A 24257-nucleotide genomic window follows, 5' to 3' on the forward strand; every position below is an offset into this window, starting at 1 on the left:
CGGAAGTAAACGAGCGAGGTTTAGAAATGACGAAAAAGCACGTAAAATAATAATAAGTAAGGAGTTTACAAATGTAGAATAACAATAATAATACGCGAGTCGCCAACAACTTTGCTGGAATAATCGCGCTCGCGCGCGTATATCGCCGTGAAGGTCGCGCGGGTGATATACACTCTCATGCACACAATCACAGTCACTGCGCGTTACACAAACATTCACGATCTCGTCGCCGAAGCTCCTGATCCCGGACAGACTACAGGGCTAGACGTTGCTGGACCGCCGAGCAGGGAGATCAGGAAACCCGGACTCCGCGTCTTACTCACACACAAAGATATCGATTCGCTGGACACAGCACAGCACACGAGATCACGAGCAAAGTCCTGTGTTTTCTTTCCGAAGGCCGAGAGCTATCTGAGCGCGCACCTGGAGGATTAGCCCGCGCGCTCGCTCTCTCTATTTCTCTCGCTCTTATTCCCGAATTCGCGCGAGTCTACCCTGTTTCGTCGCGACGCAGCGGTACTCACCGCTACGAGTTAGCCGCGGTGCTGAACTTATTACAAAATATAAAAAAAAGAATTAAATCATTGCGTCTATTTTTTTTTAAATTCTTTTTACAGCTTCCAATCTACCTAGACCAAATCTTGAAAATGTTTTTTAGTAGGAATGTATATTTTTATCATATGTACCTGTCTATACCATAGTAGGTAGTAATGGTAATAGTTTTGTATTTATAAAATACATCAAGTTTTGTGGAATAAATAAAAAAAAAAAATCCGGACGGATGGACATTTTTTAAGTTCTCTTATTGCTCAAAACTAATTGAAATTTGATACATTTGACTTTTTTTCGGTAATTTAAATGATTTACGTTCAAAAAACATTTCTACCGTAAAATAGATTTAATTTGTTTGTTTTTACGAGTTTTAGTGTGTTTTTACAAAATAGACCAAATATAATTTTTTTTTTATTGTTTTCACAGCTTCTAATCTACCTGGACCAAATCTTAAAACTGTTTTTTGGTAGAAATGTATATTTTTATCATATGTACCTGTCTTTACTAATCGATGGTTTTTGGTTTATAAAATACATCAAGTTTTGTGGAATAAATGCAAAAAAAATCTGGCCGGACAGACATTTTTTAAGTTCTTTAACTGCTAAAAACTAATTGAAATTTGTTACATTTGATTTTTTTTTTTTTTTTTTTGTAACTTCGATGATTTAAGTTCAAAGAACATTTCTACCGTAAAATAGATCTAATTTTTTTCTTTTTACGAGTTTTCAAGGGTTTTTACAAAATTTACTGAATATAAAATTTCAATATAGTGTATACTATTATATAGAATCAAATTTCTATTTGTGATCTGCTGTCAGAATCCAGACGCAGATCAGTAAATGTTCATTGCTCTTCTCAAAAAAACTAAAATCTTATACGCGCACAAGACCAAGAAGAGTCGTGTCCATTTCAAACGTTATCTTGATTTAAAACTCACCTACACCCCGAGTATATAGTATTCGAGAGAATATAGTATTCGCCAGTCATATTATACAATGATCACCAAAAAAGTCACATAATTTCTATAATAAATAAGATAACATGTGTATATCCGGGTTGTGGCAGTAGTTTGAAAAATTATCTTTGATAAAGTTAAGGATCCATATGATGATGTTTAGAAGCTTTTACTTCTGTTAAGAGGAATGTGTTGTATAATTAGTTCACCAGCATTAAGTTTCAATCAGGTAGCAATTTTATCGAATATTGTATCTTATTATATACATTCAAGAACCACGTGTTTTACAGAACCGCTAAGACTAAAGCACGAATTCCTTATGCACTATCAAAAATCGTTTTACGAATTCGGGACATTAAAACACGTTTGGACGCTTAGATTCGAATCAAAGCATAGCTATTTTCGCAGTATTGTAGAAAGCTTGAGGAATTTTGAAAAATTGCATATGACTTTAACCGAAAAGCATGAACACATATATTACTAGCTTGCCAAATAAAACTGAAATTTCTTCATTAATAAATGATTATATTTCAAACAATTCAAAGACAATGTTATACATCGCAAAGACTGTTACTTTTTGTAATGTACAATATTCCGAAAATATCTGTATATGCATAGGTAAAAATACGTTTGGGAACTTTGTAATCTGTAACATAAAATATATATTAATTAATGATAAATTCAAATACAAATTCAATTGTGTTGGGAGAACTGATGAGATTATTTCCTTCGAAGAGTTAGGAGTTTATGAGAAAGTAGAATACAAAGGTTCAGAAAATAGATCCCGATGGCTTAGTATTTTTCCATACTCCTACCTTTTATCACTTGATCCTTTACCAACATATAATTTGAGATCCTATCCTATTTACTTAATAAAATATTTGCCATTTGATCCGATGGCTTAAAAAATAGTGAGTATAGATTGTCTATTAAGCAATATGTGATTGCAATTTTAAGTTAAACTATTGTTTTGTTACAAAATGCGCAAAACTATAATTCTTCATCGTTTCATGCATGTTTCTCAGGTATATGTAATCATATCATACATATAATAATGTATGTAGAAACATATACTTTTTTATTAATTTACACACAGCTTCTTTATTTATTTTTCATTAATGCTTCGAATTCTATCAATGGTTCAAAAGAAAAAAAGAATCACTTTAACAAAATAAATATTATTACATAAAAGTTGTCTACTTAATTTATTTATAATTAATTATTGTTTCTCATATCAGATGCTGCCAATAAAAGTTTGTATCCGCGATCGGGTACGCCGATCTGCTGTCCTTGTAAAGAAGAAGTCGGATACATTAGTCAGCGATGTCATTTCCGCAGCCAGTAAAAAATTCCAGATACCTGGCTATTCTTTAGTATTAGAAGAAGACGGAATTGATATTGATGACAATTTTCTAGTAATAGAATGGAAGGACAAGCTATTTATGCTTCTACAGGAAAACGAAAGTTGGTTTCCAAGCAAACGTACATCGAGTGAATGGAAATCTTCTTCCCAAGAAAACGAATCTCTTAATATTGCAACAGTGTTCCAGAAACGAATGTACTTCATCAGGTATGTTTTTCATCAACTATTTCAAGCACAAACTTTAAAAGTAAAAATGTAGATTACTGTAACTATGAAAATAGTGGTTTTTAATTATACATTTCATTTTTTTTAGATGAGAAAAGTGTCGAAAGTAGTAAAAATGATGCTCCAGACAAGAAGCGACAAAAAATATCACACAATACAGATTGGGAAACCGTTGAAGTTCCATGGAGTAGATTCGATTCTAATTCGCTGTTTTGTTTCTCAAATAATTGGGTTGGTCTCAAGAAAAAAGTGCAAGATTCCTTAACCACACGAGCTGTTCATTACGTTGTGGATCACGTACATGAAACCACAGATCATGCTCCAGCAGCTGCATTTCGATCGCTAGCAAGAAAAATGTGCTAATGTCTTCGAGGATGAATTGTCTGGTGGAACTCAAAAAGGCACAGGATTCGCTACTCTTGAAAGTAAATTAATTCAAAGAAATAGATACCTGAATCATCCGCACATGACAAATAGTCTGCAACGCACCTTAAAGCTTCCTTTAAAAGATTCCAGAAAATACAAAGCAGTTCAATCTGGTTGGTTATTACAGTTCAATCTGGTGGTTGTTCAATGGTAACCAAATTTTCAAGAAGGGCACAATGAAAGCACAACTGAGGTGTTGAGAGTGCAGTTTATAAATTTTTATCCTGTTGAGCTTCTAGACGAAAACCAATTTTCCGAATGTGTCAACAATTTCGATGCTTGTTTCGCATTACAAAGGCTGCACTTGAATAATAAAGAACATCCAACTGCAGGAACTATTAAAGAGCAGTGGCCATGTTTATTTTCGTACGAATATGCAGATATTCATTTTCAGTTGCTTAATGGAAAACAAACAGATAAATTTAACGACCGTTTTGATGAATATACTGAAAAAATTTTAATACATGGTCATATAGCAACTGATGCAGTCGTAACTGATCATTTCAGAAATTGAAGCGTCATAAATATAATTTTTAACTATTTTGGTGAAGACTATGCTAATCTTTTTACTGTTGTAGAGGTACGTATGAGATTAATGCATGCATTAAGTCAGCATACTATGAATAAGTACTTTTTTAGATTAAGCAATTATTATTTTTTTTTTCAGACAGACTTTCCCATTGAGAATGTTGCAACAAAAAATCATTCTCACATTATTGTTTTTGGCGTCTTACCAAAAGATGATGACACCGATACTGATCATGCCAAAACTTATTGCGTTGTGGTCGATGGTATAGCTTTTCCAAAGACTCAATGTCTGCTCAATTCATGCTCTTAAATATTTAGTTGTGGCATTTTTCAATTTTAATCACACGTATCAAAATGCATTTGCACATTTTATGGAATTTATTCAGAGATGTTTTATGGAAATTTATCCCATAGAAGCTAATAGAAGTAATGCACGAGTTATAAAAAAAGTTGAAACTTTTATAAAAAAAAACTACAGCAATAGAAATACAAGAAATCGTTTAGAGACTCTAATTATTTGAACAGTAAAGTAGCTTATTTGCTTGCGAACAGTATTTGACAAACAGTCATAAATAAATACTCTCTAAATCTAAAATACTGCAAATTTTCTAAATCAGATACACTGTTTTTGCAACTGTTTCGAACTGTCAGATTTAGAGAGTATGATTGCGATATACCAACTATTTTTAATAATAGCTTCAATACTTGAAGTATCGTTTATGTTCCTCTGTATTTTTGTACTTAATACATGTATAAGGTAATATATATATATATATATATATATATATATATATATATATATAAGATTATTACTAAGTGTCTGCAAAATAATAAATATGAGCCAAGTCATTATAAAAGTTCAAACTTTTATAAAATTAGAGCATTAGAAATATAAATAATTCTTCACAGATTTCTTAAATTGTTTCAACAATCAAGTAGCTTATTTGCATGACAAAAGTATTTGATATAGTCATTAAGAAGTAGATTGCAGTAGTAACTTATAATAAGTACCACTTAATGAGTGCTTCAATATTTTAAGCATTGTATCACATACGTCGAGTATGCATTTTTTGTACGTTACATATATAAGACTAAGTGTCTGCAAAAAAGTTAATATGATTACTAAGTGCCCAGGAATAAGTTACGTACGATCGTGATAGTAATTCATAATAATGAAGATAAAGAATGTTTTTATTTTATGTAAAAGAGAGTATGTAATTTGACAAAATAATGCCTGTTTAATTGTATCCCCCCTTTTACTTATTCTTTAAAATTACTTCACAAACTTTTTTTCATACCGAAATATTGTCATTTTACCGCCTGACCGGTATATTTACCATGCTCAGCGTAGGTCTCGATCGTTGGCCAACGTTCAGCAATGTAATCTAACGCAAAATTTTATGCGTTATATTTTATTATTTAATATATATATATATATATATATATATATATATATATATATATATATATACACACACACATTTTAAATATGTATATTTCAAAAATACATTTTTTAGTTTTGGAATTTATAATTACAGATAATCTGACCCTGTTAAAATATTGTAAAATTATATTTTGAAACTTATCAAGGGGACAAATATATCATCTAATAATTCTCAAAAATGTTTTTTTGCATTATTTTAATATAGATGTTCGCTTAAAATTTTATACCACCAGAGCCGACTAATATACAGTAAATTATTATTTTTGTACAATTAAAAGAGAGTTGAGATCCGGGTTTGTACTCGTGATTTTTTAGTATGACTTACTTCTTTTGTGAGTTGAAGTATTTGAGTATAAATCATTCTATATTATAAAATTTAGATTTAAGTTTGGAATTAAGAGAAAATTTAATTTATTTCAGAATATTTTGCGTTTTTTTAAACATATCCATTTTTATAATATATTTAGCAAAAAAAACACCGAACATGTTTCAATATACACTCGATTTATTTTAATTTAGAACATTAAATAGTAATCAAGCATTTATTTTTTAATATTTTATATTTACATTTCATGTATATGTTTGAAATTAACTATATATATATATATATATATATATATATATATAGATTTAAGGAATTGTGTTCAAGTATACTTTGCATTTTTTAACATTGCTGTATATATAGTCTGCAAATTGTTTTTATTTGCAAAAACCATAATAGAAATTTTCATAGAACGGTTGCAGCATTTTAATAAATGGATAAGCTGAAATACTTAAAAGGAAATTTTATGAAACTGCTGCAGTACTTTAAGATAAATGCATGTGCTGAAAATCATAATAGAAAATTTCATACAACGGCTGCAGCATTTAAATAAATGAATGCGCTTGAACACTTAAAAGTAAATATTGTGGAACATCTGTAGCATTTCAAGATAAATGTATACGCTGAATACCATAATACGAAATTACATAAAACAGCTGCTGCATTTTAATAAAAGGATGCGCTGAAAATGAATAAAATACATATGACTTTCGAAAAACATACCTTACCAATACGCCCTCACCGTGAAAGCCGGGTAACAACATAATAAAGTTAGCTAACGTTGGAAGAATAGAAAACAATTTTCAATTATTACTTTTTATATTAATTGCAAGAATATCGGACATCACAACCTTTTACGAGGACATTTTTTCATACTTAAAAATAGGTAAGTCGAACTATATGAAATAGATTAATAATCATCTTAATTTTGGTCGATAAAAAATCAGTAAATCTTAAATATTTTAAACATTAAGATTGTTTGGAATGTACTAAATTTACTCGAAATATATTAGTATCAATATTTTATTGTTTTTTATCAATGACGTCTGCTCATGCGAGAAAATATGTATAAAAAGCATAAACAATTGGTTTCTGTGCTCATTCTGCTCTAACCTTTCGAAGCAGTAAGATAGTTAAATTATAGCATTTTAATCAATAAAATTTTCTAGAATTTTCTTTAATTATTTTTAACTCGAACTATTGTAGTATTAGAAGCAGACTAAATGTTCAGAAGGCTGCGCAGGTTGAGTTAACATAAATCCTGTTGTTTATCAATGACATCCGCGCATGAGTAGATAGGCTATAGGTATACCAAAACATAGGCATACTAAAACACCTCCTCTTCTCTCAGAGTGTTTTGGTACCCGATGGAAGAGGAGGGATCCCCTCTCTCTCTCTCCAAGATACTAAAACACCCTCTCTCCTCTCAGAGTGTTTTAGTACCCGATGAGAGAGTGGGAATAATTTCCCCCCCCCCCTCTCTCTCTCTCTCTCTCTCTCTCTCTATTATGTTTTGGAATGCCTATAACGTTCTCTACTTATTTTTAAAATTTTTTTTATTTTACATTACAGTTAATGCTGATAGAACAATTTCATGAGTTTGACGTTGTGCAATGCACAGGTCGTCTTATAACTTGGATTATGATTTGTGCATACTGTGACGCACTTAAAAGATGGTTTTGACGGATAGCCATACTGTTCAATATTGTGAACAGGAAATTTGAATCGTTGAAGCCATTTCTGTTTTAATGCACCCATGACAACAATTTTTGATGCATCATGTAAAGCGTCACGAAGCAAGTTTCCGATTTGAGAGTAGTCATGTCCATCCGTTTTCCACCTGATGCCATGATAATTATGTTTGAGCCATTTGTTTTCCCTTTGCATTTTGTCTGAGAGTTTTTTCCATGAGAAGGGATTTTTGAATATTAGAACAATAGGATCTGCACTATTTTCCTTGAGAGGTATGATTGCTAATTCCTTTAGAATATAATCTTCTTCGGTTTGCTTGAAACCAGTCATGTCTACTGCATACTCCATTTTCCGGTGCAGCTTAGACGAGCTTCTTGACATCTCCACTAATAGGATTGTACTGAACGATGCGATTGTTTAAGATTAGACAGTAGGCTGAAATGTTAACAGGAAAATCTTTTTTAGCCTCAAACTCCAGACGTACATCGACAGGACCGCTCTTGAGAGATTCGTTTTGTCGTGAACAGTCAATAACTACGAGTGGTGCAAAGTTGAGAAACGAAGACTTTGTCAGCAGCGGTTGCGGATCTCTTCCATAGTAGGATTTTTGAAAATTAGCGTACATATCATAGAGAATGGCAAACTGATTTTTAGCTATGTCGAGGTTCATATTGTTGTATGGATAATATTGTGAAATCAAGAAAAGTTTCACATTACTCAATTCACAATGGTCAAATCGACTGGCGTTTGCAGTTCTGAATGATTTTCTCTTTGTTTGCAGTCCAAGAATCACAAAACGAGGTTTTTCCAATTGATTTGATGTTTTCACCGTCCAGACGTGTTTAGTAGTACTTGGGAGAAGAGGATATTCAAATAATTCCCAAGAACGGAAACACATGGAGATAGGATTATCTTTACCAATGAAATTCAATAGCTGGATTTTTTGTTTATCAGATGCAACAACATATGTCATCAACCGCTCTATCTTTGATACTTTTACTTCGTAATCTTCATAAGTAGTTACACCAGATGCTACAGTACCTTCCTGGATTATTACGTTCAAGTCGCTTCTCGATCTTGTGAGAATGAGCTCATGCTTCATATTAACTATAATCTTTTTATAGTCTTCTGCAAAACCCAAGATCATACTCAGTGGAATCGCAACGTCAAAATTTCCCTTGTCATCTACGACCGATTTGATATTGTCTTAAATACCAAGCCAGCCTGCATTTTCCAGCATATAATTCTGATTCAAATTAAATGAAATCAATCCTTTCATAACACTGCTCAGACCAACATTTTTACTTTTATCTATCTTCACAGCATTAATCTCATAACGAATTTCATCAAACAGATGACAAATGCCATTGTTGATAAATTTAGTTTTAGCAAGTGCTGCTGATCCACCTTTTACTTGCAACTTTCCACATATATGGATAGAGCTGCGCGATGGTAAGAGACATAGATCTTGATGTTGGATAGAAATACGAATTTCATCACTGTTGTCAAAGCTTAATGATGAGTATGGTTGATGTGCCTGTACTTCGTAATGAGCAATAGACTCATCGAATACGACACCTGATCGAATGCTTAGAATTTCATCCATTTTTCTGGAAACAGCAAAGAATTATACACGTGAATTTTTTCCACGAACTTTTGGTCCTAAACTTTTCAGAAACTGAATGCTCTTGCGTGTTAACGGTTTGAGTTTCTTCGGTCGACTGATGACTGATTGCCATAATGACTGATTTATATATGATCCAGAATTGTAAACGATGCCCATTATACAGATTTGATGTGAAGTCTAATAGTTATTTCCTCTCCTCGAAAATTCACTAAATTTCCATCCTGATCAACAATTTGAATTTGTAGATGATCTATGCACTTGACACTGACCGGTAGATATATGACGTGTGACGGAACTTCTATGATTTTATATCCCGGAGGCACTCTGAGAAAGAACTCATGGATTGTATGAACTTTCTTATTATTGATATAAGCACCTCCAGTAATCTTGCACTCAACTCTGAGTGCATTGATTCTCAATATTTTCACTGGTAAATCAGAGCTGTGTTGAATGTTTTCTTCGAGAGTGCGAGGAGCAAAGCCAAGGAGACGGCCTATGGAATCGTGAGGTGTGAGATCTATCGGATGACTGCAGAGAATTTCACTTCAAAGAGTATTGTTGTTAGCTTTCAACGAGAATTCGATTCCTTTAGATTTCAAATTTGCTTGTAAAAATTGAATAATAGCATCATAACTGCCAGTAGGAATATTAATAATAATATATCCGTTTAAATGCAGTTTATTATTTGAATAGTCAACATTGGGAATAGAGTTAAATGATAAAAGTTCAACTAAACCCAAGACACAATTTTTATGCTTCGGTAGTTCAATCGAAGGAAAATATTGCGCTTCTAAGGCAGATGAGTTTCCTGAGAGACTTAGAGTGAAGCTATCTTCCATGACTGATCGGAAGATAATGATTCTATTCGTCAGTGAGCACCTCTTTTATAGTCTCCCAGCTAAGAAAAAGAGACAAAGATGGCCACATATAAATGAGTCAAAATTTTGATATCTTTTATAATTGTATTTCACTTCTTTCACGTTAAAATACAACATGAGATCTTTAGGAGGTTTAAGATCGCCAAAACTATCAAAATAAATCACTTCAGGACCATGTTTTCAAACCCAGTGAGTGCCTCTATTTTGAAAGTCGTCCAAGTTTACCACTGCTGTTTCATTATGCCATGGACCATCGGGTGGTAGATTATTTCTCATGAAAACACCTCTGAAATCTGAGATTTTCATCATATGAGCATATTTTTTTAGATCGTAATCAGTCAGTGCACGATTTGGCAATGTTAAATCGAAGTTTTTTTTTCTACTGACTTGATGACCACGACCGATATGAGGTTTCATAAATAATCCCATTCCAGTTTTATAGAGCTTAAGATGAAGACCTTTGCCTAAAGCAATAGCTTCCATGGTCTTATTATGCCTCTTACATTCTTCATGATTTTTCTGTGCAGCTTTAGCATCATTAACTGCTTTAGCTATTCCAGCAGCGCCTCCTGCTAGAGCACCGGTTGCACTTAGTCCTGCGAACAATGGAATGAGAAAAGGAAGAACTCCACCAATTTTTGACGGAAGCGGCAGAACACGTGGAATGATAACTTTTTTCTTTCCACCTACACTTTTAACAGCTTGACGTGCACCCTTCAAGGCTGATTGAATAACCTTGCGAGATCTTTTACTTGTTGACATTGATTTTTTAGCCGCAGTCACTAACTTATTAAATTTCAGTCCCATTCCAGTTTTTCCTTTTAATTTCATAGCATTGCTAACAGCAAAAGCAAAAGCTTTTTCGCCAAGACTAGCATCGTTAGCTCTGACACATTGCATAGCTTCCGCAGCAAGCATCTTGTCAGCAGCTTTACGATCTCCGTTTTTATCGGAGTAAGCTATGTCGTGTTTTTTACAAGCCTGATCAAGCGGATTAATACCAGGATCGCCTCTTTTCATTCGCTTTTTCAATTTAGTTCCGGGACCGCAGTATTGATATCCAGGAAGATGCATTTCAACAGGTAAGTTATTGATAACTTTATCAAGCAATCCATAGCCTTTCGGCTGTTTCTGAGATTTGTGTAGGATCATCTCTCTTCGAGTGTTGATTCACAACTGACTTTCATGGTATAAAACGAGCGTTTATATTTCGAGAGCTCAATGTTATATTTGACTCTGTTGAGTGAACATGGATTTTACCGAGCAGAACGTCAAACTCCCTGTCACGAATTTTGATTTTGGAAAAGAGAAGAGAAAGAAGCATCATGGGGAATTACAACCAGATAGTATACGAGCAGTATTCTGTGGTCCATCAAACTGTGGAAAAACAAATAGTTTATTGGCTTTAATTACACACCCCAATGGTCTTAGGTTTGAGAATTTGTATGTATACTCTAAATCCTTGAATCAGTCAAAGTATAAATTTCTCAAAAATATCTTGGATCCGATTGAAGGAGTATCATATCTTCCGTTCAGTGAGCATGAATCTGTAGTATCTCCCGATGAAGCCCTTCCAAATTCAATAAAGATTTTTGATGATGTGGCATGTGAGAAGCAGGATAACGTCAGAGCATTCTTCTGTATGGGGAGACATAAGAGTGTAGATAGCTTCTATCTATGTCAATCTTATGCTCATATAGGAAAACATCTCATTAGAGATAATGTCAATTTGTTAGTAATTTATCGACAAGATGATGTAAATCTTAAACATATCTATGAAGATCATGTGAATACCGATTTAATTTTCAACGAATTTCGGAATCTTTGTTCTGAATGTTGGAAGAATGATAGATATGGATTCATCGTTATTGACAAAGATAGGCGGATGAATGAGGGTAGATACAGAAAAGGATTTGACTGTTTTGCAATAAAAAAGGAATTATGAGTTTCAAACTTACAGTTCAGTTGTAGACATCGCCACGTCAGCATGTCAGACTTCGAGAAAGAGAAGAATGTTCTTAGAGAGCTCTTGCGAGCTCGTGAGACTATTAATAAAAAATACACTTTATTAAAACAGGAGAAAGATGTTGAGATGAAAAGTGAGACACTTGAGAAACTTGTTGAGATGAAAAGTGAAAGCCCACTATTCACATTTTGGATCAAAACAGCAGTAAAAAAAATGAAAAAACGAATGAGAATCGATCGATCGAGTTTACTCAACGATCAAAATAAGAACAATAAATCAAGTTTATTGGATTATACTGTTTATGATTATGATGATGATGATGATGATGATGTTTATGACACAATAACCAATTCTACATTTAGATCCGCGAGTGGAAAAAATGAATCAGCTGAAGACTTTTTATCATTGCTAGATAAAAGCCGTAGAACGATTGATAATATATACGGAGTGCGAAAGGTTGAAGTGTATATGATTGGTGATTCAGAAATTGAATTTGATGATAAATATGTCAAAGTCAGAAATGAAAGTTATCCTAAAACGAGTGGACTGATGGAATTGCTATTTAAAAAATATCTGGATGATCTTCTTCTGAGCTCATCAGATCGTGCAAATTATCGCAAGATTCTGGAAGCAACAAATGCTCATCGGAAAAAATTCAGCAAAGATGAATCTATACGAATGTCGAGAATTAATAAATATAAGAATATTTTAGTACCAATGTTCCGCAGCACTCTACGTAAAAAGAACAGTAGCAGCGGAGGAGGACTCATACCTAAATATAAAATAGCTAAGAAAAACTCTTCCATTGATCTCGTCTACTGGGATGATCCAAACGAGCTTACTTTGAGACTTCGACTATTGATTGCCGAACGATCAGCTGGAAATAATAATCACAACAATGAAATCCAGTCGATTATTGAGGAATTAGTGAAGCTGGGCATATATATTGATACGCAACTTTCTTCTTTGCATCAGTACTACCATGAGTCTCGATGTGTTTGGAACAAAACTTGAGGGCTCGCAAGTGAGTCGTGGCCCTCCAGGCATTGGTTTCAATTTTACACAGGACGGTGATTTTGATCTAGAAAACAAGCGACTTTGCAACCTAGGACCGCCCAATCATCCAAACGATGCAATCACATTGTATTCACTGAAAGTTATTCTACAAACTGAAATAAATTATATAGCTGCTAAAATTGCTGGAATTGGTGGAGTTATAGAAGAATACAAGCAGCAAGTTGAAAAACATCAATTGGAAGTGAATGCAAAATTGCGTTATCTTTATAGTACAACTCTTCCCAATTACTCTGGTGTTGATTATATCATTGAAGAAGTGAATAAACAATTAAAAGTTCGTATAGACGAATTTCCAGATGGATTTTCATCTACTGTAAAGGAAGATGGAACGTCATAGAGTAGCTGAAGAGCTGCACAAACCAGCACGTCGGCGATACAAGAGAAGAAAATATGACATACGTGGAATAGACGAGACTTGGCAAGCTGATCTTGTAGAAATGATACCATATTCTAAAGAAAACAAAGGTTTTCATTACTTACTCACTGTCATAGATATATTTTCAAAGTATGCATGGGCCGTGCCAGTCAAGTCAAAGAGTGGTAATGATGTTACTACAGCTATGAAGTCAATACTGAATGAAGGACGAGTACCGAAGAATCTACAAACTGACCAAGGAAAAGAATTTTACAATTCAATTTTTCAAAAACTTATGAAGAAGCACAATATACACTTATACTCTTCACATAGTAATCTTCATGCAAATATATGCGAACGATTCAATAGAACGTTAAAAAATGCAATGTGGACAGAATTCAGCAAACAAGGAAGCTATAAATGGTTGGATATTCTACCTAACTTGCTCAAAGCATATAATTCGAGAAAACATCGGACAACAGGAATCGAGCCTGAAAATGTTACACAGGCAAATGAGCGAGATGTCAAGAGACGTTTTCCAAATGAAAAGTCGCCAGTGAAAAAACCAAAATTTAAAGTAGGAGATAAAGTACGAATAAGCAGGATAAAAAATGATTTTGAAAAAGGTTACACGCCAAACTGGTCAACGGACATTTTCACAATAACGCGAGTTGTAAAAACAGATCCAGTAACTTACCATCTCAAAGATTACACCTGCACACAAAATAAAAAAAGTTGTCTGCGCGAGAAATCAGACCTATCTATCTTTATGTTTTTCGGGTCGCTGAATTCGAATATAAGGTCAGTTAGGCCCCATCTCGTCAGGGTCAAGGTCAGTTGGAGGTCAAATTGAGAAGAAATGATTAAAAGAAATAAAAATGCCATACATTTATGTTTTTTCTGTCGCTGAATCCGAATCCGGGGTCAGTTTTACCCGATCACGTCAGGTTCAAGGTCAGTTCAAGGTCAAACTGAGAAGAAATGGTTAAAAGAAATAAAAATGCCATACATTTATGTTTTTTTGGTCGCTGAATCTGAATCTGGGGTCAGTTTTACCCGATCACGTCAGGTTCAAGGTCAGTTCGAGGTCAAATTGGGAAGTAACGGTTAAAAAAATTAAAATGCCATATATTTATGTTTATTTGGTCGCTGAATCCAAATCCGGAATCAGTTTGGCCCCATCACGTCAGGGTCAAGGTCAGTTCAAGGTCAAACTGAGAAGAAACAGTTTAAACCGATTAAAATGTCATATCAAAACTTTCCAAAAATGGAAAAAGATACCGAAAAATGGTAAAAAATCTTATTTAATCACATAATATCTTCCTTGTGTACAGAGAAAAGTTGCTTTCGTTTATATTTTTTTCTTATTTTGCTTTTCTTCCACTAGCTTAGTAACTCTCGATGTCTTTCTTTACTCCTTTTTTCTCTTGTAACGAACTCTTTATACTTCAAATGACGTATGCAATGGGTTTCTTTTTCTCTTTTTGTTATTTGTTTTAATGTCTCTCTTTAGTCACCGCGTGGAGGTGCCTGGTTACAGGCACAAGCAATAGGTATCGCTCTTGTGGAATTTTTTTACAAACGATAAAGAGAATTGGTATTCACATGGATGTAATAAAAGTTGTAATTTGTTTTGTTATCTGAAATGTTTAAGTTGATTTACAGTGAATGCTTTGGTATTGAAGTAGCCAATCAAAATGTAAACTGGGTGCCACAAAAAGTTTGCAGTAGATGTTATACGATGGTAACACGCTGGTAAAGAGATAAAACAGAAAGAAACTTGAAATTTACAAAACCAATGATATGGTCTTCTCCAACGTGTCAAAATGACTGCTATTTTTGTATGACTTATACCAAAGGTTTTAACACGGCTACTAAATCTAAAATTGTATACGCAGACGTTTCTTCAGTAGTGAAACCTGTGAGAATAGAAGTCAGGGATAAAACTGTTAGTATCGAACCCATGGATGTGGACCGCTCAGGCGAAGTAGATGAAATGCAAGTTGATGAGTCCTGTGACGAAGAAGGTTCTGAGGTTGAAGAAGAATCTGACGAAGAATACTTGCCAGCTAGTACAAGAAAAGCTCCAGAAACCTTTAACCAAGAAGAGTTAAGTGATCTTATTCGAAATTTAGGATTACCTAAAGATGGAGGAGAATATCTAGCGTCAGTTCTTAAAACGAAAAATCTGTTAGCAAAAGGAACAACGGCCTCTTTTTATCGAGATAGAGAACAAGAATTTAGGAATTTTTTTACGAACGATGAAGAGAATTCCTTGGTATATTGTATAGATGTTAAAGGTTTAGTCGATGCAATAAAACCGAATACGTATAAAGACGAGGAATGGAGACTTTTTATTGATTCGTCAAAACGAAGTCTGAAAGCTGTTCTGCTTCATAACGGAAACAGGTTTGCATCCATTCCCATAGCTCACTCGACTAAGCTGAAAGAGAGTTATGAAAATTTAGAAATTGTATTGGAAAAAATAAAGTACTTGGAACATCAATGGAAAATTTGAAAATTTAATAATGTATTTATTCATGTAAATTGCACACAAGTTTGAACAAATAAATAAAGAGTATTTAACAATTATCAGTCTTGATCAGATCGTGTGTATCTCTGAAAAAAAGGCTGCCCCTTCCACTAAAAAGAAAGTAGCCAATAGCTTTTCTTTGTAGGCGGTGAAAAATCTACAACTTCAGACTTGTATAGGGAAGGGAATTGAAAGTGGTGGGAAACCATGCCACTCTTTCTCTCATTGGTTACTAAAACACATGAGAAAGGAAAACATATCCCACTCTTTTCATCTCGGGTACTAGAACACGTAAGAGAACGCTATAGACATTCCAAAACACAAGGGAGAGTGGGGAAAACTATTCCCTCTCTTTCATCAGGTATTAAAACACTCTGAGGGGAGAGAGAATGTTTTAGTATGCGTGAGAGAGGGAAACTATCCCACTCCTCAATCGGGTACCAAAACAGTTTGAGAGGAGAGGGGGTGTTTTGGTATGCCTATAGCCTATCTACTCGCATGAGCTAAAATATGTATAAATAGCGTGAAAAATTGGTTACAGTGCTCATTCTGCTCTGACCTTCAGAAGCGGTAAGATCGATCAATCATATTATTTTGATAATAAAAATTATCTGGAATGTACTTTTATAGTTATTTACTCGAATTTATTGCAGTATCGGAAGCAGACTAAACGTTTAAAGGACTGCGCAGGTTGAGTTAATATAAATACTTTCCTGTTGTTAATCAATGACGTCTGCACATGCGCGAAAATATGTATACATAACGTGAAAAATTCGTTTCAGTGCTCATTCTGCTCTGACCTCTAGAAGCGGTAACATCGGTGAATCATATTATTTTGATTATTAAAATTATCTTCCCTGGTAGAAAATTCAGCATATTATAGCGATATTTTCCAGTATTTCTAGATATACTTCTTTTTAACATGTGTTGACGATAAATTTATTGCCATAATATGCTTAATTTTCTACGGGAGTAGAATATACTTTTATAGTTATTAGCTTGAATTTATTGCACTACCAGAAGCAGACTAAAAGTTTGGAAGACTGCACAGGTTGAGTTTATATAAATACTTCCCTGTTATTTATCAATGAACTTTTATTAAATTTTCCTCTAATTATTCTGCTCTGACCTGTAGAAGCGGTATGTATGCGTAATATCTATGCGTTACGATCGGTAAATCATAGTCATAGATAATTTAGTATGAGAACCAGAAACGTTTTGAAGTCTGCATCATTTATATTATTTCTCATTTAAAGTGTGTTTAATAACACAGCCCCACAATAAAAAAAATTGTAAGTCCCAAAAACTTGACCACGGTACTTATATGTTTTTGGGATCGCTGAATCCGAATCCAGGGTCATTTTAACCCCATCAGATCTTAAGTCAAGGTCAAATAGGGGTCAAATTATCAAAATACATTAAGAAAAGACTAAACCATGGTATCTTGGGATTTTTTCGGGCGCTGAATCCGAATCCGGGCTTATTACAACCCTATCAGATCATGGTCAGGGTCAGTTGAAGGTCAAATCATAAAGATTCATAAAAAGTAAAATCAAACCATGACATTTAGGGGTTTTTGGGCTCGCTGAATCCGAATCCAGGGTCAGTATAGTCCCATAAGGTTATATTTATGATCAGTTCAAGGTTAGTTCAAGGTCATGGACGTAGAGAGTGAAAAAATAGTTATAAACTGAAACAATGCAAAAGGTAATGTAAAGCATAAAGCAAAGAACAATATATATGCAAGTACAATCGTATCCTTTAAGACTATATCATAGTTGGCTACTCCTTCATTTGCTTTAAATTTATTAGAAGTATATGCAATTCAATAAAATACCCGTAAAAATATTAAGCCCATTACTCTTTTTTATGGTAACGAACTATTTTATTGTCAAATGATCTACGAAGTGGATTACGCTTCCGCTTCTCCGATGTTGATGGTAGATCTCTTTTTAACGATCAACAGTAATCTGCTAACATATTTACGTCCCATCTTCCTTGGTACCTGCGCTCCATTTCCTTGAAATCTTGGTGAAATCTCTCTCCCTGCTCTTCGCTGTAATCACCTAGGTTTTCTGGAAACTCATCAACATGCGAATATAAAAAGTGTAATTTTAGATTCATTAGGCAGTCTTGAGTTTTGTAACTATTTACTAAATTTAAAACTATTTCTTCGTAATTTGGGCTCTTATGATTTCCAAGAAAATTTTTAATTACGTCCTCTAAACATAACCATGCTTCTCTCTCTGTATGATTCATTTTCGTAACAAAAATTTCATCATTTATCATCTTACGAATCTGAGGGCCATCGAAAATTCCTTCATTTACTTTAGCATCACTTAATTTGGGAAACTGATTTCGCAGATACTTAAAGAAGCTACCATATTTGTCTAAAAATTTTACCCATTGTTTCATAAGTCCCAATTTAATGTGCAGAGGGGGTATAAGAATTTTTGATGGATCAACAAGTGGCTTTTCTTTTATATTCTTAGAACCCGGTTCGAACTTTTTTCTAAGGGGCCAGATACTCTTTATGTAATGATTCTTTCTATCCCTACTATCCCATTCACATAAATAGCAAGGATATTTTGTGAATCCCGATTGTTGCCCCAGAAGTATTGTTATGATTTTAAGATCTCCACATATTTGCCATTTATGATCATTGTATTTTATTCGGTCTGATATTACTTTCATGTTACAGTACTCTTCATTCAGTATTACCGAATATCCTACGGGAATGGCTGCATAAACATTTGTATTGTGTAACAGAACGGCTTTTAAACTTCTCGTCGACGAATCGATGAACAATCTCCACTCGTTGGGGTTGTAACATCCATATTTAAAGCAATTCATCAACCCAACTATATCTTTGCAGTAAACTAAGGAAAATTCTTCATCTTTAGCGAAATAATCACGATATTTCTTATCTCTGTCTCGGTAGTAAGAAAATTGAATTTTTCCAGCTTCATTAGTATTTTCTTTTAGCCATGAAACCAAGTACTCCGCCTAATCCTTTGGTAGGCCCAAATCGCGTATGAGATCATTCACTTTTTCTTGTGTAAGTGGACCTTTCTCCTTCTTAGCATTATAGGGGATGTATTCCTCGTCACTTGTATCACTTGTACTAGCAACGTCATTGTCTTCATCAGGCGATTTTTCTTCTTCCGCAATAACATCTCCTTCCTCCATTTCTTCTTCTATCATTTCATCTTTATCATGTCTTTCTAAATTTTCCTCAAGATCCATACTTCCACTTACGTACGTACCCAGTGGATCTTCTCTTTTATCAATTGACGATTCATATATAGGTTTCGTGACACTTTCAACGTTAGCGTAATTAATGTGCGACTTGATTTTACTATTAACTCCATGCAAATTCGTATTACAAAAATAACAGTCTTCTTTCCTTAAAGGTTCCTTCCATATCGTAGGCAATTTCATTTTTACTTACAGTTTTACTATTTATGCCTTTCTGTAGCATTTTCCTACATATTCCGCATATGATTTTAGGAACCCAATCAAATTCGTCAATTTTCATGTCTAAGTCAAACATGTTCTTGTACTGCTCTTTAATATTTTGATTGATTTTTCTTCTATTTTTTGGGGTCTCATACTTGCTACAAATGTAACAAAAACTGTCCCGTTTTGCTATAAGGCATTCTTGGTCACCAGACCTCAAGTGATAAAATTCTTGTAGTATTATACTCTTCGAAAGCCAAGTTTCCCACTAACAAAGAGCTGCGGTCGCTCGATGACGACGCCTGCGAGCCCGCTTGCTCACCTTGACCAGCCGCCGATACTGGGGTTCCAAATCCCTGCATCGTAATTTGCTGTTTGTCTGCCATGACGGCTCTAAAGCCTTCACCCAGGAGTTTAGCCGACCGAAAAAAAGAATCGGTCGTTTCCCACCATCACCAAGTGGAGGTACCCTGGGGGCAAACAAACAGCATATTCATATCCGTTCGTATCAAGTAGGAAATACAAGTGATACAAGTGAGATGAAGATTACTGTAACATGACTTTGGAAACCTTTTGGGAAAGAAGACCTTAACACAAACCCAAGATAGTCAACATCAATCGTCTTGGGACTTACACTGAGAGAGACACCCGATAATGAAGACTGCCTAATGAATCTAAAATTACACTTTTTATATTCGCATGTTGATGAGTTTCCAGAAAACCTAGATGATTACAGCGAAGAGCAGGGAGAGAAATTTCACCAAAATTTCAAGGAAATGGAGCGCAGGTACCAAGGAAGATGGGACTTAATATGTTAGCAGATTACTGTTGATCGTTAAAAAGAGATCTACCATCAACATCGGAGAAGCGGAAGCGTAATCCACTTCGTAGATCATTTGACAATAAAATAGTTCGTTACCATAAAAAAGAGTAATGGGCTTAATATTTTTACGGGTATTTTATTGAATTGCATATACTTCTAACAAATTTAAAGCAAATGAAGGAGCAGCAAACTATGATATAGTTTTAAAGGATACGATTGTACTTGCATATACATTGTTCTTTGCTGTATGGTTTACATTACCTTTTGCATTGTTTCAGTTTATAACTATTTTTTTCACTCTCTTTACGTCCATGACCTTGAACTGACCATAAATATAACCTTATGGGACTATACTGACCCTGGATGCGGATTCAGCGACCCCAAAAACCCCTAAATTTCATGGTTTGATTTTACTTTTTATGAATCTTTATGATTTGACCTTCAACTGACCTTGACCATGACTTGATAGGGTTGTAAGAAGACCGGATAAGATTCAGCGGCCGAAAAAATCCCAAGATACCATGGTTTTAGTGTATTTTTCATGTATTTCGATAATTTGACCTTCAACTGACCTTGAGAACGTTCTGATGGGGTTAAACTGACCTCGGATTCGCATTCAGCGACCCCAAAAACCCCAAGATACCGTGGTTTAGTCTTTTCTTAATGTATTTTGATAATTTGACCCCTATTTGACCTTGACTTAAGATCTGATGGGGTTAAAATGACCCTGGATTCGGATTCAGCGATCCCAAAAACATATAAGTACCGTGGTCAAGTTTTTGGGACTTACAATTTTTTTTTTATTGTGGGGCTGTGTAATTTTAATAACTGCAACTTTGTGCATATATTGACTTTATGGGTTTCAATGGAGGGACGCTGTTGGCTTTGGCGATCGGTGAGACGGATCTGAAATCGTTACCTTTAAGTCGATGTTATTGCACAAGGTTGTTAATTAATTCATGATTCGAATGAAATATAATATAATAGAAAAGTCACTCTAATTCATAAAAAAATTATGAACTCGGAAAACCGGAGAAACAGAGAACGCCAAAATTTCTCTTTAATATAATAGGGGATTATTTAGAACTTGATTGATATAAAACATTATATGTAAAATGTTTGCAAAATGTGAGTTTTGCGACGTTGTACGTCGCAGCCGAGCAAACTGCGCGTTATTGTTTGCGCGGCAACCTCACTCGATGCGAGGAAGAAAAGGCGATCGGTTCCAGCGAGGCCCGCGTTTTCTCGGACGCAAGCTACGTCCCGTGAATTCGTGGAATTCGCTGGCCGACGTACCCAAGGGGGGAGCTCGCCGGTTCGAGCGGCCAATCAGCGCGTCTCGCGCCTCGCGCGGCCAATCGGGCTACGTTATCAGCCGGGCCCGGCGGCCGACGGCGATACGCCGAGCGCGCGCGCGGCAGAGCGGCTCGGCAGTTCCTTTCCGAGCCCTGTCGATGACACTTCGACGTGACGAGAGCGCGCGAAAGTGAATTGCGAGAAGAGGCGCACACCTCGACGTCATCCACGCGAGGCATCGGGCCAGCGTGCGCGAAAGCGAGAAAGAGAGAAAGCAGCGCAGCGCAGAAGAAACGCGGGAGAGTGTGTGAGTGAGTGAGAGAGCGAGAGAGAGAGAGGCATCGGGGCGTCCGAGAAATCCTCGCTGCTCGGTAGCAGCAGGTCGGGCTTGCTGCCAACGCGAGGCGAAGCCTGTGCGCGCGAGCTCCGAGAAGAGTGAGAGAGAGAGAGAGAGAGAGAGAGAGAGAGAGAGAGAGAGAGAGAGAGAGAGAGAGGGAGAGGGAAGTAGAGAGGGGGGAAAGCAGATAGCTACGCCGGCGACGGTTCAGGAATCGCCGGGCCGGGACCGCTGGCGCGAGCTGTTGGTGAGCACGCAGCTACGTGTGTGCGTGTCCGAGAGTAGAGAGAGGGGACCGCGTTGGTTCGACCGACGACGCCGCGGTGCTCGCGATTATACGTACGGGAGAGAGAGAGCGCGCCGGCCGCGTAGCTACCAGAGCGGGTTGCGCTGAGCCGAAATTCGGGTGTATGAGAGAGAGAGAGAGAGAGAGAGAGAGAGAGCAGATGGGTCAGACTGCGCGACGTCAGAGGCGAGAGCTTCGAGGCGCGCGCGTGCATATGAGAGTAGAGGTGTGACGGCGAGCCCTGCGTGGCTACTGTGCGTGGGCGGCTACGGCCACCACGTTGTAGGGAAGGGCTGGGCAAAATATACGTGCAATATAACTTAATAACTTGTGTGATTACTTCTTCCTTCTTTCCCCACGTTCTCCCAAACGTCGGCGATTACGCTAAATCCCGCGATTAATGAAAAATCTTGGCGCGTACGAGGCGTCAAGTGTTGCGCACCTGTACTGGGAGGCATAGCGTCGCATTTTTTAAAGCAAAATTATAAATAAATAATGTTTTGATTCTTAAAAATCCATAATAAAGTTAATCTCTTAACATAAATGGCTGAAAATTGTCACAGATATTCAGAAATTTGGTACAAATAAAATATGTAATAATTGATTTATTAGAATAAAAATTGCGAAAAAGTTGAATTTTACTAAAGAGCCACCTTAATACCATTTCTGTTAAAAATAATTCTAATTTCATATAAAAATTTTTGTTAAAATTTAAAATAATAACTACTACTTCTTTTTTCAATTTGCGTGGTGATAGACCAAAACAAATATTTCAATAAAATTTTTTTTCAGAACATTCTTTGTTATTAATAGTATTTACTTATTTTAGCTTTAAATCCTAACGTTTTATTCAGTTTTATAATTTTTAAAATAGTTTTTGCAACACCTTGAGTAGTTCCACATTCTCTCTTTTGTTTTTTGCGCGAGTGCCTGTGAGAGAAGTCCAAGAAGCCGGAGGAACAATTCAGGAAGAAGAAAACCTAGTGTGTGAGAGTTCGCGGAATCTTGTAACTCCGGCTGCGACCGGAGAATTCACCGAAATTGTGGGCGTGTATGTGCGGGAAAGCGAGTCGAGCGCCGTAGGGGATCGTGTTGCTGGACGTGAGTCAAGCGTGAGCGGGGAGACTGGCCGCTCCGCAAGCGCTGATTGGCCGAGCTGGAGCGGAGAGAGCCCGCATCACCGCGGTGGCCGGCGCGGCGCGACTTCTTGTCAAAGCGTTGCTCGAGATACACGTCTAAGTGACAGTCGCATTGTTCCCTTGTTTGCATCGTTAAGTGCATTGAGTGTCGAGGTCGTGAGGTGTCGGTTAGCGCGTATGCGAGTGCGAGAAGTCGAGAGAGTGAGTGTGTGTGAGAGCGACTTTCCAATATTAGCCGTATGAATTGATTGGGTTTGATTCACACTATTTTGCGTATACCGTAAGTGCAGATACTATAAGCGAACGATTGATTGTACATACTTCATTAGCAATAAGAACACCGTGTTTATTGTTTACAATAGATGATGTTCAGCTAATTGCGACTCGTCATATTATATGAATGTGATTATGTAATATATATAATGTTACAATAAAGAAATGAAATTGATATTAAAATATTTTTACAGTTAGAATTAGTTTTATAAGCATTATGAACTTGTCAAGCAGCAGCGTTCGCCGCGACGGGAGCATGGCGGTAGAGCGTGGAAACTTTTTTCCGTATAGCAGCTAATGCTCTGCTCCAACTTCAGTACATCGAGGACCTTAAAGCAGCGGAACTTCGACAATCGGTGGAAATAGTCTGACAAGCCGGTGCCGAAGTAAGAACTCTGCAAGAGCAAGCGATCTTTAAAATAAAGGACCTCAATATATTAACCTCCAAGGTTGATATAGTGCAAGCACTACAAAGGCAATTTCAAAGTTGTAAAACGTTTGCAGTAGAGAAAACGGCAGTAAAATCGGTGCGACAGATATACGGTAATACACAGAACACTGTAATTGAAATTCCAGCGGCAATGGCTAAATAGGTGATAGCAAAGCAGAAATCCAGATAGAATAGGAAGTCTACAGAATCCAAGAGGTACAACGAGGAATACAGTCACTAAGATGTTATAAATGTGTAGGTTTTGGGCATA

The 24257-nt window shown here is 35.9% G+C and overlaps 1 long non-coding RNA gene across 1 annotated transcript; it reads left to right on the forward strand.

Annotated features, from left to right (window-relative positions):
* The first annotated feature begins 1239 nt into the window (after positions 1-1239).
* Positions 1240-4801, forward strand: LOC107982110. Its single transcript, XR_001729696.3, has 3 exons — positions 1240-3077; positions 3184-4101; positions 4189-4801. It is a non-coding gene; the product is annotated as an uncharacterized LOC107982110 (long non-coding RNA).
* The last annotated feature ends 19456 nt before the right edge of the window (positions 4802-24257 follow it).

This window comes from Nasonia vitripennis, assembly GCF_009193385.2.
Source record: "Nasonia vitripennis strain AsymCx chromosome 5 unlocalized genomic scaffold, Nvit_psr_1.1 chr5_random0002, whole genome shotgun sequence".
NCBI lineage: Eukaryota > Metazoa > Arthropoda > Insecta > Hymenoptera > Pteromalidae > Nasonia > Nasonia vitripennis.